Genomic DNA, 15,935 nt, shown 5'->3' with positions numbered 1-15,935 from the left:
GCGCGTCCCCTGTGGCGGGAGGGACACGACTCGCACGCGCGTCAGCCGCCGCCGCCGCCCTTGCGGGGTGACCTTCAGGGCGCTGCACAAACGCTAGAGCCGCCTCGAGGTCGGGGAATACCCAGCCGCCGGCAGCGCACTCCTGGCCCGGCCGGGTGGGGTTGGGGGGCTTCTCTCGGGGGCACCTCTGTCATCTCAGGTAACAATTGTGCCTTGGTCCCCTCGTACTATTACAGGACAGTTAAATTAAATCTGTGCATCCAAGCACACTTGGGTTTACTTCTGAACTTCCGGTCGGGTTGTAATACTGTATTCTACATATTTTCTTGCCCTTAAATTTTCTGAACTTTAGCTCTATCTTTCTTTTTTCTTTTTTTTTTTTTTTTTTTCTTTAAGGTCTGGAGTTGCAATGAATGCACATAAGATGACCCTTTCCATGGTACTACCTAGCAGGTGCACATTCTGGCAGTTCCCTGCAAGAATGACCTAGCCTGGAATCAAGGACCACCCAAACTCAACATACTCTTCTCAGGTCTCAAGAAGAAGTGGTCTGGCCACCACCATCACATGCTCTTCCTAAGCCATTAAAGCTAGCATTTAGGGAACAAGCCATAATGAGGTACCCTTCTCCATGGCTACAACCCTGAGCCAGCCCCTGAAGCAACTGACGGACCTGCTTTTTCAGGCCTTCAGTCTTACTTTGCTGGGGCCACTCTAGGTCCAGGTAGGCCAGATACCCTCAAGGTTACAACTACACTCCTGGCAGCAGCTGAGGATGGCTTCTTTAGCTTTAGATGTGCAACCAGACTTCTCAAAGCCATGAAGGCTTATGTGTTAGAGATATACGGAGGTTGTGTGCCTAGAAGGCCGCATGTGTTCAATTGGGAGTGTCTGGTTTGATGAATACACCCTGATACATTATACGATCAAAGGGAGCCAAGTGTGCCACACAGATTTTCATCCTGGGTTAGGAGAATCCAAGTGTGCCAGTCAGATTTTCATCCTGGGATAGGAGAATCAGCTCTCAGTGGTGTTTATGTGATGCGAAAAAGACGGAGAGCCATAAGGAAGAGGATAATCGGAATCTCTCTTTTCTCCTTGGTGTCTGGTCAGAGCTGGTCTTTGAAAAAGTCCTGGTGGTGGTGGTTGATGACAAAAGCAAACACAGACAGCAGTACCTGATACCCAAGTGAACATCATCTATGCTGCAGGGAGGGCAGTATCACTTACAACTTAAGGCAGCTGTGATTACAATCAAGCCAGTAAACACACAGGCACTGCTTAAGGAAAAGCCACCCATTTTTGACTCCCCAGACCACAGTGCAGTTGCTGCTTTTGCCAGCTAGTCTGTTCCTCTCAGCTGCTGGGCTGAGAGCTTGCAACTGCAAGTCTGCAGTGGCAACTGAGGAGCTGAACCAATTTTCCTTCTAATGCCCTGGGTGCGATTTTATAGCTCAGGTGTGCTACCCTACAAAGGACAGCAGATAGGGAATTATGTATGGGTGCATGGTGGTGTCACCCAGGCATGAAATCTGCTCACCAGACAGCCTGCCCTGAAATGTTATGTCTCGTGTTTTCTGTGTGCCAGGACCCGTTTCATCTGCTCTGTGGGAGAAACAGCACATGACTTAGCTCAGGGCACATGCAACACCAGCAGTCTGTGCAGCCCTTCCTCCCCTTCCTGCCTTCTGCCTGAGCAATAAGGTCATCCAAAACAAAACAGACATGGGACATTCAGGGAGGTTCAAGGTGATACTGAAATCAGGGAAGATTTTAATGGAGATACACTATACCACAGCATTATTTCCTATGACCACAGCAAGTGAGTTTGGAGAAAGCAACTAGAGAAGATTTAAAGAACTGTATCACAATTACACAGTAAATGGCCACCCAGAAACACGATCTTCCTCTGAGCGCGGCATACCATCACTATGTGCTCCAGTGCTGCTGGTGGAAGCTGAGCTGCAGGAGTTCCTGGCTTCATCAGTGTTTGTTCAAGGATCACTGGGAAACTCTCTCCTCTTCCTGCTCTTCCTCCTATTTCTGTATAAATGCACAGACAAGTCCTGTTGGGTTGGTGGTGGCCAGAAGTATCAAATCCCTGTGACTGCACAGGCTGGGGCATGCAGGATGTAGAACAGGCAAAATGCCCTTCATGCCATTCCTGCCAACCTTTTACAAAACTGAAGACTCTGTCCTGTGCATGCTCAGGACATGTACTTTACCTTGATGTCTATGAATTATCCCCTCAGAATCAGCAGATTTAATAGGCAATGAGGTTCCAAATTTTATTTAAATTTACTGTTTGTTTGGCTGCTCAGATATCAATCAGGCAGTCTCTAAGGCCACGACTGTATGATCTGATTTTTTAAGGTGATAAGGGCCTGAGGCAATGTTGGACACTGCCAAGAACAAAATGTGAAAAGCAATTCATGTCCAAGAGATTAGCTGCAGGATGAAGGATGGGCTCAGGGAAAGCTGTGCACTGACATCTAGGAAGGAACAAGCTAAGGGATGGAAGTTGCTAAGCATTTATCTCACTGCCTCAAGCATAGCCATCAAAGAGATTTCCTGCTTCCTTTCCCTCTCCTGCTTTGTGGGACTGGAAGAAAGCACCTAGAGCAAGGAGAGGTGCTCACTATGGGGCAGGAGGGTGGACAACTATTTCTAATGTAGCAGCGAAAGAGAAATGGCCAGTGCAGAGCAAAGCAAAGTAAGGATTTGTCTGGCTTGTTTTCTGCCCCTCACTGCCATTTTTTGGGGGGAAAGGAGACTGTGCTGGTAATGGTCACACAGAAACTTTGAGCAATTTGTGATCTAGAAACATCTCTGAAGATGGCTGTGGGTGATGCTGTGATGAGCAGCAGCAGAGAGACATGCCAGGGCAGGAAGCAACTTCAGGCTGTGGGACCAAGTGCATGTTATAAGGTGACAGGAGTGTGCAAAATGGCCTCAAGTTGGTACTATTCCATGGGCTGCCACTGCAAACAAATGGGGATGGGCATGCCCAGGAGCTGGAAAAGGGCAGCTGCTCAACTGCTTGGCACCAAGCCTGCATCACACACAACAGGTGAGAGAGGACGAGGAATTGAACGGCAGCCCTCAGACTGCTATCAAGATGCCAGGTGGCAAACAGCCATTTCATAGTCCTCTGATGGCCTTGAAGGGGAGAGTAGTGATCCTCAAGAACTGCCCTCAGGGTCCCAGCAAAGTACATGCCAGTGTTTGGTCCCCATGCCAGCTTTTTGGTCCTTTTTGCTGCCTTGGGATTGTCCTACAATTTTCTGCCTGGGATGTTCAGGAGAAAAAAAACCCATTCAGGGGCTGCTACACATAACACTGGCTCAAGCAGGGTATGTTGTCTCCCAGGACAAAACTTTCTTTCAAGTCTTCCTTCTTCCTATCCTTGTCCCTCTTACAGGTGTGGGGTCATTAGCAATTAGATTTACAGGCATAAGCAGTTGGTTCTCTGAGCACAATGACTGCACAATTTAAACAGATTAACTGCATATAGTTGTACAAGGTGAAGTAACTAAGATCAAGGATTCATGAACTGGTAGGCCCTGAGAAAGTAAATACCTGTAGAAATAACCTCCCCCCAAATTCAGACATGGGGACCCTATTCTCTTCCTTAATGTCAGTTTTAGTTATGGTAGAGTGCCTCCACAGCTCACCCTTGGCAAAATGAAGTGCAAGACAACAGCCAATAAAACAGGTAAGTGACACTAAGGAGCATGTATGGATGGAAAATCCAAAAGTGTGTGAGGCATTTGCCTAAAACTCCTTTTGCTGAAGAGGAAAACAAATAGCAGACATCAGCTGATCATGCTAAAGAGGATGGCATCCATCAGCTGGATTAAATGGTAACCAGGGAATGACAAAGACAATTTGGAGACAAAGAATGAGTTGGTTGGAAAGACTGTATAAAAGAAAAATAAAAATCAGTAACAGATCAGGGAGAGGCCTCAGACTGTCAGAATCCAGTCTGGTACATCACAGCCCCTGTGGAGGTCAGATGCAGCAGTTCCCCATCCATGGGACACCAGCAGCAATAGGCACTCAGTGCATGGCCTGACCCCATGGGATGCAGCATGTGGCACGCACACTCTGGGAGGGGGTGAGACCTGTTGGTGTCCCTTCCTGCCACCAGATGCATTAGCTGATTTTTGGGAGTGGTGTGGGCACCCCCAGAGCTGGAGTGGCCCCAACTCCAGTGGGAGAAGGACATAATTGGGGGGAGCTGTGAGAGAGGGGTTGGTGCCCACGTGTCTGGGGATTAGTTACAAAGGTGTGTTTAGGAATCAGCAGGAATTTATAAGTGTTTACTAAGTGTCTAACCTAGTGGTTTAACTGCTGTGTTGCTGACATAGACCCTGAATGTATAGTTCATGGATTGTCCATTAGTTACATGTCCTTAATAAATCAATAAACCATTTCAGTCCTGATTTGGTTTCGTTTACGTGAACTGAGCCACTTTTCCCTGCCCCAATGACCAGCTGATGCAGTCTTTTGACCAGTCCTGGTGGGAGAAAGTCTAAATGCTCAGTGATAGAAAAAAAAATTCACTTTATGTTGAACTGGTGACTATGTGCAGAATAAAGGAAGGGTTTTGGGGTGGACTGGATGGCAGGTGAAGACAGAAAATGGGGATGAAATAGAGACTATATGATGTGTGCCTGGTGTTTGACAACTGGAATAAATACTTCTAGTGGACAGTATGGGGTTCTGGTAATTGCTACAATGAAATCTGCCAGCTACCAATACTCTTCTGATGGAGACAAAGGCAACTTGGGAAGGCAGCAGAAGTCACATCATATTGCCAGAATTTTGCTTTTGGGCTTATATGGAAAAAATTACTCTGATTTCACAGAAGATAACATGAAAATACTGTCTTGCATGAAATCGATCCTGTTTTCCTAAGCACATCTGGAAGTGATCACCACACAGGGGAGCAGCGGTAACCAGGAACTAGCTATGAAGTTATCAAGAGCACGTATTTTGTTATAATGGGCACCTGGAACCTTATTGGAGCAGTAGCCAGCTTCCTGGTATGCAGCCACCAAGCTCAGGCAGCTACATGACCTCCTGATGCAGCTAGCAGCTGCAAGTTTGAGGCATTGATACAGCTTCAACACTGCTGGTCCAAAAAAATGGTACCCATTTGGCTCCTACTGGGTATAGAAGCACTGTTCACCCTCTCAACAGCTGCCAGCACTTTTCTGATCAGGCAGTAAGATCACAGGACTTCATTCTCCGCTTGGCCCTGATCATAAGCCTCATGTAGGGTTTCTGATGAACCTGTATTTGGGTACCAGCCTGCTTGTCTGCTCCAGTTGGAACTCCGCTGTCTTTAGCGCCAGCCAGCCTGGGACATCCAGCAGGCAACCAAGTCAAAGAATGAGAACTAAATAGACTCCAAAACTATTTTGGGGCCTTCTCTAAAAGAAAAAGAAAAACAAAATTTCTAAAAACAAAATCAGAGTGGAAAAACATTTCTATTTTTAGCAATGAGGAGCAAGACTTATCTAAGCAGCACCACACAGGAGCTGGCAATGGGAATGGTAAGTTGAGGTTTGACTTGTTCCTAAACATCAGTGGGATGGTACATGATTTACAATGCCTGCCAGAGGCCTTTCTCCTTCTCCTCATCGGAGGTCTTTCCCTGAAACTATCCACAGTTATGTGGTAATTTTAAAGATTGCTCCAGCATTGTCCATACTAGAACTTCTTACCAGCTGAAGGTGGATGTGTCTGCAAACCAGAGAGCCTGCTGCCCACTTTGGCCTTCTTGGTGGACTTTGGTTTGGCTTGGGTTGTCTGGTTCCACTGTAACATACTGCAGTGACCAACACTGCACCCTCACTTGAAGTGACACGTGACATGTAAAAACCAAACACATTTTCACTGGAGAATCCCTCTACAGTCCTGAACCTCCAGTTATTATGACCAAACACATCATGCAGCTGTGATGGAAGCTGTCTGCTTTCAATTCACTTGTATAAATTTGGTGGCATGGTAACCACTTTGGAGTCTGAAATTCCTTTTTCTCTTTAAGCAGTCCTGTGAACTGCTGCACACTACACAGCCTGAGAGGCATTATCATGCAAGCTAAAGGGGGCAGACACATCCAACAGGTGCTTAAAAAGCACTTTTCTCATTATAATTCTCATATAATTTTTATTATAATTACTAGAAGTTAAGAACCTGACCTGTGTGAATGATTTAAAAAGCTGGATGACCCTCAGTGTGTTTTTAGATGCTTGTATACCTTGGAAAATCTGTTTTGCCTTTGTTCTCAGATAGCCAGGATATGTTTGACATGGACATTTGTACCAGATCTGTGTCAAAGTGAATCTGTTCTGCAACATCATGATGGGACCTGGGCACTTGTGTTGCTGGTGGCCACAGACTGATCAGGCATTTCTCAGAAACTCTCAATGCTGGCTAAATAAGATACCACAAGTGACTGCCACGGGGAAGTGAACACCATGAGCAAACAGCTCCACTCATATGTCTGGCCTAACAATGGGTTAGGTCGTGTGCTGTGATGCTGCTATTATTGACATAAAGTGATACCTTTGTTTTTCCCTTATTTAAACCCTATTTATCGGCTGCATATCACAATCCTTGGAGGATATAATTGTGACAAGACTTCCAAGTCAGCTAGTTTTGAGTTGCACTTTTTCTTTCACGGGAAACATCCCCAAAATACCAACATGCAAATCTGTTCTTCTGCATGTTAAAAGAATTCACCAGGCAACAGGACCAGGAACTGAATAGAAATTCCTTTTTCTCCCCACCCATATTTCCTTTTGGAAAAGCAGTCACTATTGGTTATCAAAGATTAGCTACTATTGCCTGATATTCAAAGCACTTCACAAATGAACACTCCTTACCAAAATGGTCTTAGCTAACCAGTTTTGTTACAAGCTAGTTTTGGTGATTTGTAAGCACATAAGACTGGCAACACCTGGAACACGCCAAAGGTCCATTTAATCCAGTGTGTCTTCTCCAGCTGTGGTCAGTACCAAATATTTAGAAAAAGAGCCTAGGAACAGGGCAAGTACACAGTGACCAGTGTGACCTTCCAGGTGTCAGCAGTCTGCCACCTAGGGATTTCCCAAGCCAGAGAGTACACTGGCTTGGGAAAACTGGGTGTAGTCCCCAGCCTAATCTGTGGCTCACTTTGGAGAAACAGTTTATATCCGGCACGTTGCACCTCACCCTCCAGCCTAAACGTGTGACTGCAGCCCCTGCAAGTTTACCTGGGTGAGCTTTAGAGGCCAGCATGGTGTAGGGGTGAGGGAGGTGTCACCACAGTCACACACTGCACAGAAAGAGCCAGCACTGGCCTGTCACTGGTGCATTTCACCACAGCCCAGCAAGAGGGTTCAGAGCTGTCCCTGGTCTGGCTGAATAGGTCACCATTAGCCTCAGGGTGCCCACAGATCAGCCTTCCCTCGGGGCGTGCAGTTACAGGTGAACCATAAAACCTCAGTGGACACACGGTAGTTCACCTGATGAGGAAGGTACCGTCCCTGTCACAGTGCTATTTGAGCATCCATCTGTCAACACCACCAGAAAACAAACAACCTACAGCACAAGACTGCACAAAGAGAATATTTTTCCTCCTTCAGATGCAGCCTCCTAGCACATGGGAATTGACTCTCATTTTTCCAGCAAAACGACCAGCTGAGGTGGCCTTTGCATCACCTATGGTGACTCACTGGCTCACCGGTCTGTCCTTGCTGCACGAGGCTTGCCACATGGAAGCACACATTCTGCTAGGCCCATACTTAATTTATAAGTGCTAATTAATTGCATAATGGATTAGATAGCAAGGTGCCTGGTCTATATTGTGTTCAAAATGCCATCTGGAAATAGGCTGGTGTGGTTAGTAAGATGGCTGCTCTCTTAAACCTGATACCTTTGTAAGAGAATCTGTCCCAGCATTATTGATGAGGCAGAACTGTACAATAAAGATGTGCGTTTCATTCTCCAGGAAAAGGTTTTTGAGATGGCAAACATTTGGTCATTGGGAAGGCTGATCAGTGTGCTTCATTCCCATGGCAAGCAGTGGGATGAATATCCTCTTATAAATGTAAAGCAAATAGTTTACTCAAAGACCTTTAAATGTCATCAGTCTCTTAGAAAATGCATGTCAGTAGTGCTCATGTGGCTCTGAAAGCAGTGTGGCTGTTTAGTATAACTTTTGCCTCCACTTAGGCCCACTGGGTGTCTATGAGTGAGAGCAGCTGTCTATATACTGACAGCTCTGTTCAGGTCAGGGAGGCTCTGACCTGCCTCTGAACTGACAGTCTGAAGCACTGGACAGATACTGCTGTTTCAGTTCTTCCACGTTTATATTGGGGATCAGATTTCCAGGAATCTGCTGCAGTTGAGTTCCCCTAATGAAATGGCACAGGAAAGTCACCCACATCAGGCACTAAACAGCCCTGCAAATCCTCTTCTCCCCGCTGGACTTCCAAGCATACTAAAGACTAAGTGCACATCCATGGTTCTGGCCCCATTTCTGGTAGCTGCATGTGGGACATGGGGAGCTGGTGGCAGAAGAAAGAGCAGAGCCAGTGTTTTGCCACGTCAGACACGGCTCTGTGCAGGTGACAGTACTATCCTTGCCAGCTGGCAGGTGTCTAGAGAGGCTGCAGCTGGGAGCCTTGCACAGAACCATGAGCAGCTGCCCAGAGCCTGTGTCTGCTGCACTTAGGAGAGAGGGCTGTGCACGTCTGGCCCTGTGCCTCCGGCAGAGCAACATGCTTTCTAGGTATTGGGAACTGGGTCTGGCAGCAGCACCCTCCTAAGGCAGGGAAGTCCCCATTTCATCAGCGGGAGAAACTGTGGGTTTACCTACATGGAAATGCTCCCAAAAACTAATTTGAATGAACTTTGCAAGTGATGAAACTTTAAAAACTTATTTAAACCACATTAAAGCCACATGTTGGCATTTTAGCTTAAGAAGAACATTTGATTTAACTCACCCTTATTAAATGCAATTGACTCTTAAATGCCATTGACTCACCTATTTAAAATTCATTCCTCTAGTTCACTTAGATGATTTTTCCCCTCCAATTTCTTTTGTAAAGAAGCTATTCAAGTGAGAGAAGGGTCTTGTATGGGATTATCTAAAAGAGGTGTGACGAGCAGAAGTGGGGGAGACCAGACCTACATGAGTACTCAGGGAAGAAGCTTTTCTCTCCACTGTCATTCTTCCACTTCAGGAGTTGTTTCCTGCAGATCTAGCACTCTTTTTCTACCCTTTCCACATCAGGCCTTGCAAAAGACCTGAACAGGAGAGGCAAGATGGGAAGAGCAAGATAGTGGTTGCCTTGTCTGGCTCCAAGCAACACTGTGCAGAAAATTCAGGAAAATGCCGCAGTCCTTTAAGACTGCAGTCTAAGGATGATTTATTATGCCCTTCCAGCACAACACAGACAGTATAATTTCATTCCATTACTTCTTGGGTCTGCCTGATAGTTTATCTTTGACTGAAACATAAAGTCAGGTATTTGCTGCAGTCAATTTTTTCAGGTATTTTGCTGGATACATGCTTTCAATTGAAATCAGTTTTGCTTTTAGAAAACTACTCTTTTATAATCTTTTGCCCTCTGACAGACATGCCTTTCTGAGCAAAATCATAATCATTGCCTTCTTGGGGACGCAGCTTTTGTGTATAAGCAGTTTAAAAAACCTAAAGGGAGAACACCAATATTTTTCCAGGGGGGCTGAAATTTTTACACCAGAATGAATGCAAACTTCTAATCTCAAATACCTGTCTCTCATTGTCACTGCTATGCCTAGGTTCTTGAGGACATAAGGTGAGTCCTTTTTTTATCTCAATGTGTCAGCAAAACCTGCAAGATTTGCAGGGTGGTGCCAGTCTCAGGCATGCCACAGGAACCAAAAGGAGGATTTGGTGGGCAGCTTCAAGGTTTCTTCATATATAAGGCACAAATTTAGCCTTTTCTGTTTCATCACCCAAATGGCAGCATGAGGCTGGGCGGTGCAGAAAGATGCAGTCACACATTAGAATAAAGCATAAAGATGAGCAAGACAGAAAAATGGAGAATAGCCTCTCTAGGGTAGGTAATTAACTCTTAAATATTTCAGTCTTAATTCAAGACTTACTTAATTCAAATATAAGACCATCCTCGCTGTGCTGCACTGTCTCAGCATCCTGGGATCATCAGAAATGCTCAGAACATGTGAGCAGTTCTCCAGTGCTGTATCTTAATATGATACTAAGGACAAGAGTCACTACTTCTTACCCTTCCCTCAGGCAGAAAGCAAGAGATGGGAAAGGTGACTTAGCCTTGTTCACAATGGACAGATGTTTACCAGGGCACTGGAGACAACACTCACAAATCAAATTATAGCGACATTGTGTTTGGACCATGACTCATGGACCCATCTGGCCAAAGCCAGGAGTCCACAGCAGAGCTGGGCACAGTTGTCAGGTAAAGGTCTACAGACATGGTCTTCTCTTGCAACATTCATGGACACCCACCCATCCTGCCTTTCTACTGCCAGGACCCCTTAGGTCTAGACCTTTCCTCAGGTTGCCAGTCCTCCATCTGAAAAACTACTCTGTTCTGAAAAACCCTGTAGAAACAAAGTTTGAGTTATTAACCCATCAGAGACCTAATCCTAGGCCCTTCTTACAGTACCCTTACATGAAGCCAAATAAAACGGAGTATTCAACTTAAGGCTAAGACAAATGCATTTGTTTGCCTAATTTTCTCATTTGCTACAGGAAAAAATTTGAATTATTCTTTCTGAGCAAATGAGATTTAGCTTTTCTCATCAGTTTTTCATAATCTGTAGTGCACAGATTAAGAGAAAAGAACTTCCAGGAATTTTGGCTGAAAGTAAAATGACTAAAGGTCAAAACCCAGAGCAAAAGAAGGCTTCACTGGTCCAGATAAGTTTCCAGCTTCCTTCTATCACCCTTGATTTCACAAGCAGTTTAAAAATGGCAAAAAATGACAGAACTAGATAAATCCTTTCCCAGGTAATGGAATGTGCTGTTCAGGTCAGATGCTGTGACTCACACAGGCTGATCTACTGTAAATAACCAACTTTAAAATCAAGGGCTTATCTGTACTGAAGTGTCACTTTTAGCTTGGTTGCATCAATTCAGATCACTGTGGTGAACTTTATGTGACACTAGAGCTGTGAAATCTCCCACGGCCTGAGGCAGACACGGGATGTATGACATACCCGGGGGCATCGTGCATACAGGATAGTTAGACCTAAAGAACCATCCACTCTTTTCCAAGCCACTGCACCTTCCACTGCACTGTGCCTGTATGCTGGAATTGAAATAAACTGAGATGAATGCACCCTTGAGCATGTGGATGCAGTATCCTAATCAGAGGCTGGTCAGAAGCCTCTCATGTGTCATCCTCAAGCCTAAACTTTGCACTAGATGCGTGCCTCTCCTAGGAGCTGCACCAAGGACACCAGATACTGCACGGACAGAGCAGGCGCCAGTAGCACACAGCTGCAGCCACAGCCAGGCTGGACTGCACACCCTTATTGTCTCTGCACTGCATGATCTGTGTGAGGTGAGGCTTGCCTCTGCAGCAGTGAAAGCCACAGAGAAGAGCTCCTCAAAAGGAAACTAGTTCTTGAGACAAGGTTTTTGTTTTTTGGTGGCTTTTTTGGGTTTTTTTTTTTGTTTTATTTTTTGGCTGACATAACTGTGTCAGCACTAGGGCATTCACAAGCTCTTTTTTTCACACTCCAGCTCAGCTTCATGAGCAAAATGGTGAAATGTAGGCCAATGCTCTTCAGAGCCAGCTAATCCTTTTTATTTCTGTGAGAGCAATCAAATATATACATCTGATCACAGGCAGTGAATGTTACAGCCCATGGCCAGTGGAAGCAGAACATGTTCCATGGAGTGCTGCTTTCAGGGAAGTGGGACACATTTATTTGTGCTCAAGTAAATGCCCTGGAGCATGGGCAGGGCTTTGGGGACTCGAAGTGAAGGTCACCCTCGCTCGCCTCCTGCACGGCCCACCTTCCCTGCTCTGCAGCTTTGGGACACCAGCCCAGAGGCTGCTGGTGATGACTAAGGTATTGAGGGGCATGAAGGAGCAGGGGGAAGGAGCCCTGTTTCACAGAGGCACACACAGCACACAGGTCCCCAGACTGCTACTTGTCACACCACATATGACAGAGAAAAGGAGACTTAAGGCAGATGATGCCACTTGTAGAGTATATCCTATGGCAGATGAGCTGTAATTCTTTGTCTGTTCAATGTTAGAAAGCGGGGGCAGTGTTTTTAAAGATATTTTCTTTACTAGAGCTAAGAATGGCAGGTTTCACAATGAAGCTGTTGTTCAATTAAATGTGAATCAGTGTGTTTGCAGATCTGACTGAGACAGGGAAGTAATAAAACAAAGACACTAAAACTTATCAGTAATTCTTACCATTTCTTAATGATGTTTCTAATCTATGCCTTTGACCCTTCAGTAATTCTGCTTGGTTCTTTGATGCTGTAACATTTAGAAAGTAGCTGAAAATTTTATGCCTCTTGTTAGCTTATCATATTTGCTTTACTACAGCCCAAGACAAAGGCTAATATAAGATAAAAGTCCAACTCCATATTTGGATTCCTACATGAATGACTTGAATTTCAAATGAGCAGAACTCGCAATCTCTCTCACTTCTTTTAACAGAAACTCAACAGTTCTTGAGAAATCAAGTCTCTTATCAGACTTTCAGATATGGTCTTGGGGATGTGGCTTTTTAAGCAAATCATAGTCACAGATCTTCATGAACTTCGTGCCATTATATTCATATGGGCATTGAGTGGGGAGGCTCCTTAGACCTCATGCAGATATTTTTACTTTTTCTTTCACTTGACTTGAGGGAGCACTCTTGCAGCAAAGCCCTGTTTTCTGCCTGTGAGTTACAGACTGGTACAAAGCATAGCCTTGACACACACTATCTCCACAGAGAGACACTCCCTGGTAAAACTCACTGATGCTGGAAAAGGGTTTGTGGCTGAAGGACAAGCTTTTTTGACTACACCTGCTTTCTACAACTTCATCATGAGGGGAAAAGGAGGGGCAGACATTGATCTCTTCTTTATGGTGACCAGTGACAGGACCCTAGGGAATGGCCTCAAGTTGTGTGAGGGGAGGTTTAGGTTGGTTATTACGAAAAGGTTCTTCCCCCAGAGCATGGTTGGGCACTGGAACAGGCTCCCTAGGAAAATGGTCATCAAGTCTGCTAGAGCTCAGGAAGCACTTTGACAATGCTCTCAGGCACATGGTGACACTTGGAGTGTCAGGGTCAGGGAGTTGGACTTGATGATCCTGATGAGTTTCTTCCAACTCAGCAGGGTTCTGATGAGTTTCTTCCAACTCAGTTTCTTCCAACTCATATTCTGTGATTCTGGGATGTATCAGTGCTTCACATTGGCAAAGCTTTCACTTCCAAGAAAACAGAAGAGTTTAATCATTGGCAGACCTATTCAGGTTATTGTAATGGAATTTAAAATTGAGACTTATATTGGTATGGGCTTGGTTAAGTGAAAAACAACCTCCCCTCGACACATATGCCACACATATCCATGACAGAACCACAACATAACCACATAACAACAGTTTCACAGCATGCAGCTATAGACAAGACACGAGTCTGAGAATTGTCCTGGTGACTTGCACACAGTTTGGTCACATGGCAGGATTATACAGAAGAAACAGCATAAAATAAAGTTATGAGGTGGCAGATTCAAGGCTAACAAAAGGAAAAGCTACATCAAATGGGTAATTAAATTCTGGAGCTTGCTGCCAGCAGTGCTATGGATGCCTAAAATAGATTTCAAAAAATGATTTTACAAAGTTGCAAACAGATCTATTAAGTGCTATTAAACAGCAAGATTTTAGGAAGCTTTCAAGAAACCACAGCCTGGCAAGCACACCAGAGAATTACCACTAAATGCTTGCCTTTCTCATAGTTTCCTTTAAACATCTATTATCAATCACCAATGAAGAGAGAATACTAGACTAGACAGACATATAGAGGGATCCAGTGTGCCCATTTTTCATTTAAAGTTTCCTATGTTGGTGCTAATTACCTTAATGATGAGGGCTGTAAACCGCAGGGGTCCACCAGTTGCTCTCCCAAGGAACTGGGCCATCCCTGCAGCCCAGGCAACCTCTTTGAGTGACAAGATCTAAATCGATCAGGAGACATTCATGCCATCTTCTCCTGGGTGAATTTATCTGACTGCTGCATACAGGAAGGTATAACTTCCCAGGCATTTAGTTCAGCTGGTACAGACAAACCCCGAGTGGTTCACCCAGCTCAAATTCAAAGGATAGCAGCAGGCAAAAATATTGACTCCAGGTCTCCTATGTGCTTTGCCAGCATCCAATCTTTTGTGCTTCTCAACTCAGGAGAGAAGTGCAGGACAGGGAGGAGCAGGTAAAAGAGGCAAAAAATAATAGCTGTGCAGACTTTTATAGGTCAGCATATCATCACATCCTCCTGCCCCTGAGGTTTACAATGCACACCTCTCTTTGGTGGCTTTCTTCACTGGTGAGAGCAGATCTGTCTGCACAGAAAACTGAACACACTTGGCACTCCTGCTGCAACAGGGGTCATTGCTGATGCTAAACATAAGGTGAAACTCTGTTTCAGCATGGAATTTGTCCTCTGAGCTGTAACACGGATTGGACTTGCACACATAGGTGAGACAAAACCATGCAGTAACATGGTTAGCAGAGAGCTGGGCTGTGACTTGACCCCTTGGCATAGAGATCTACGTATGTAAATGCTACTCCAGGCAAGACAGATGGAGGGAAAGCAGTTTCTGCTCCATTATGCTACTGTTTCCAAATGTAACAGATTCCAGACTGCTGTGATTTCTCAGAGTTTTACCTGAACCACCGCATCTCTTCTGTGTGTTACTTGGCTCCATGGGCTGGAAGCTCCTGAGGTAATTCCCCAAGAAACATCATTGGGAAAACTGGGTTTAATTTCTTGTTCTGCCCTAAAATTTCTTATCATTGCTTAGGAAACTGAGGAGGCAACAGGTGGGTGACATCTCAGTACCTCCACTTGTCTCCTGCAAATCAGGGCTTGCAACAATTTTTAGCCCCTTGGGAATGTGAGGAGAAGGCAAGGTTTTGAGGGAAGGGGTCTGGTACTCAGATTTGGTGGTACCAGATATGACCAAAGCATGTGAGATAGGCAAGCCCTGTGGATGGTGCACAGAACTGGAATAAACTTTTCCCCTGACATCCTGGGCAGGTGGCTGCAAATGAAGCTCACCCTGCCTGTGGGAGACTTTCTGCATGAGTTGGGGTAAATCCAGACCTTTTCTCTTCCAGCGTGCTCAAGCTTTACCTTGGGATGGCAGCAGAACAGATGGCTGACCTGTGTAGCATTGAGTCAATTACTCAGGACCTCAACTGGGAGGGGAGTCTCTCTGCACCAGTATCACAAGCACTTTGTGCTGTCACAACTGCAGAGCCCAAAGTCAAAATATCCCAGCTCCAGGTAAATGCTGAGAAGAACCACAGTTTCTTAAGGCTTCTCCAAATAATGACAAAAGTGCATGTTCCAGAACAGCTTGTTCTACCTCAAGCCATGTGGCTGTTTTATCTAGCAGTGGGCTTTAGGGGAGCTACTTTATCACCAGCTGCAGCAGGGCTGAACTGTTTCCTGCCGTTGATTAAGGAAATAAAAGTTACCCAGCACAGATTTTCCTGAAATCCTTGCGTGAAGCTCTTCCCCTGAGCATGCTCTCCACTGATTGAATTGCTTTGCCAAAACTTGTTAAGGCTTCTTCATTGTTCTTTGCATGCTGTCAATCAATCACAATTGCCTGTACACACTGGCAGGCTTTGCAAAGACAAATATGCAATTAAGATCCTTAATTAACACCACATAATATT

Source organism: Serinus canaria, chromosome 1 (assembly GCF_022539315.1).
Source record: "Serinus canaria isolate serCan28SL12 chromosome 1, serCan2020, whole genome shotgun sequence".
NCBI lineage: Eukaryota > Metazoa > Chordata > Aves > Passeriformes > Fringillidae > Serinus > Serinus canaria.
The sequence above is the reverse complement of the archived record's forward strand: the minus strand, read 5'-3'. Positions refer to the sequence as shown.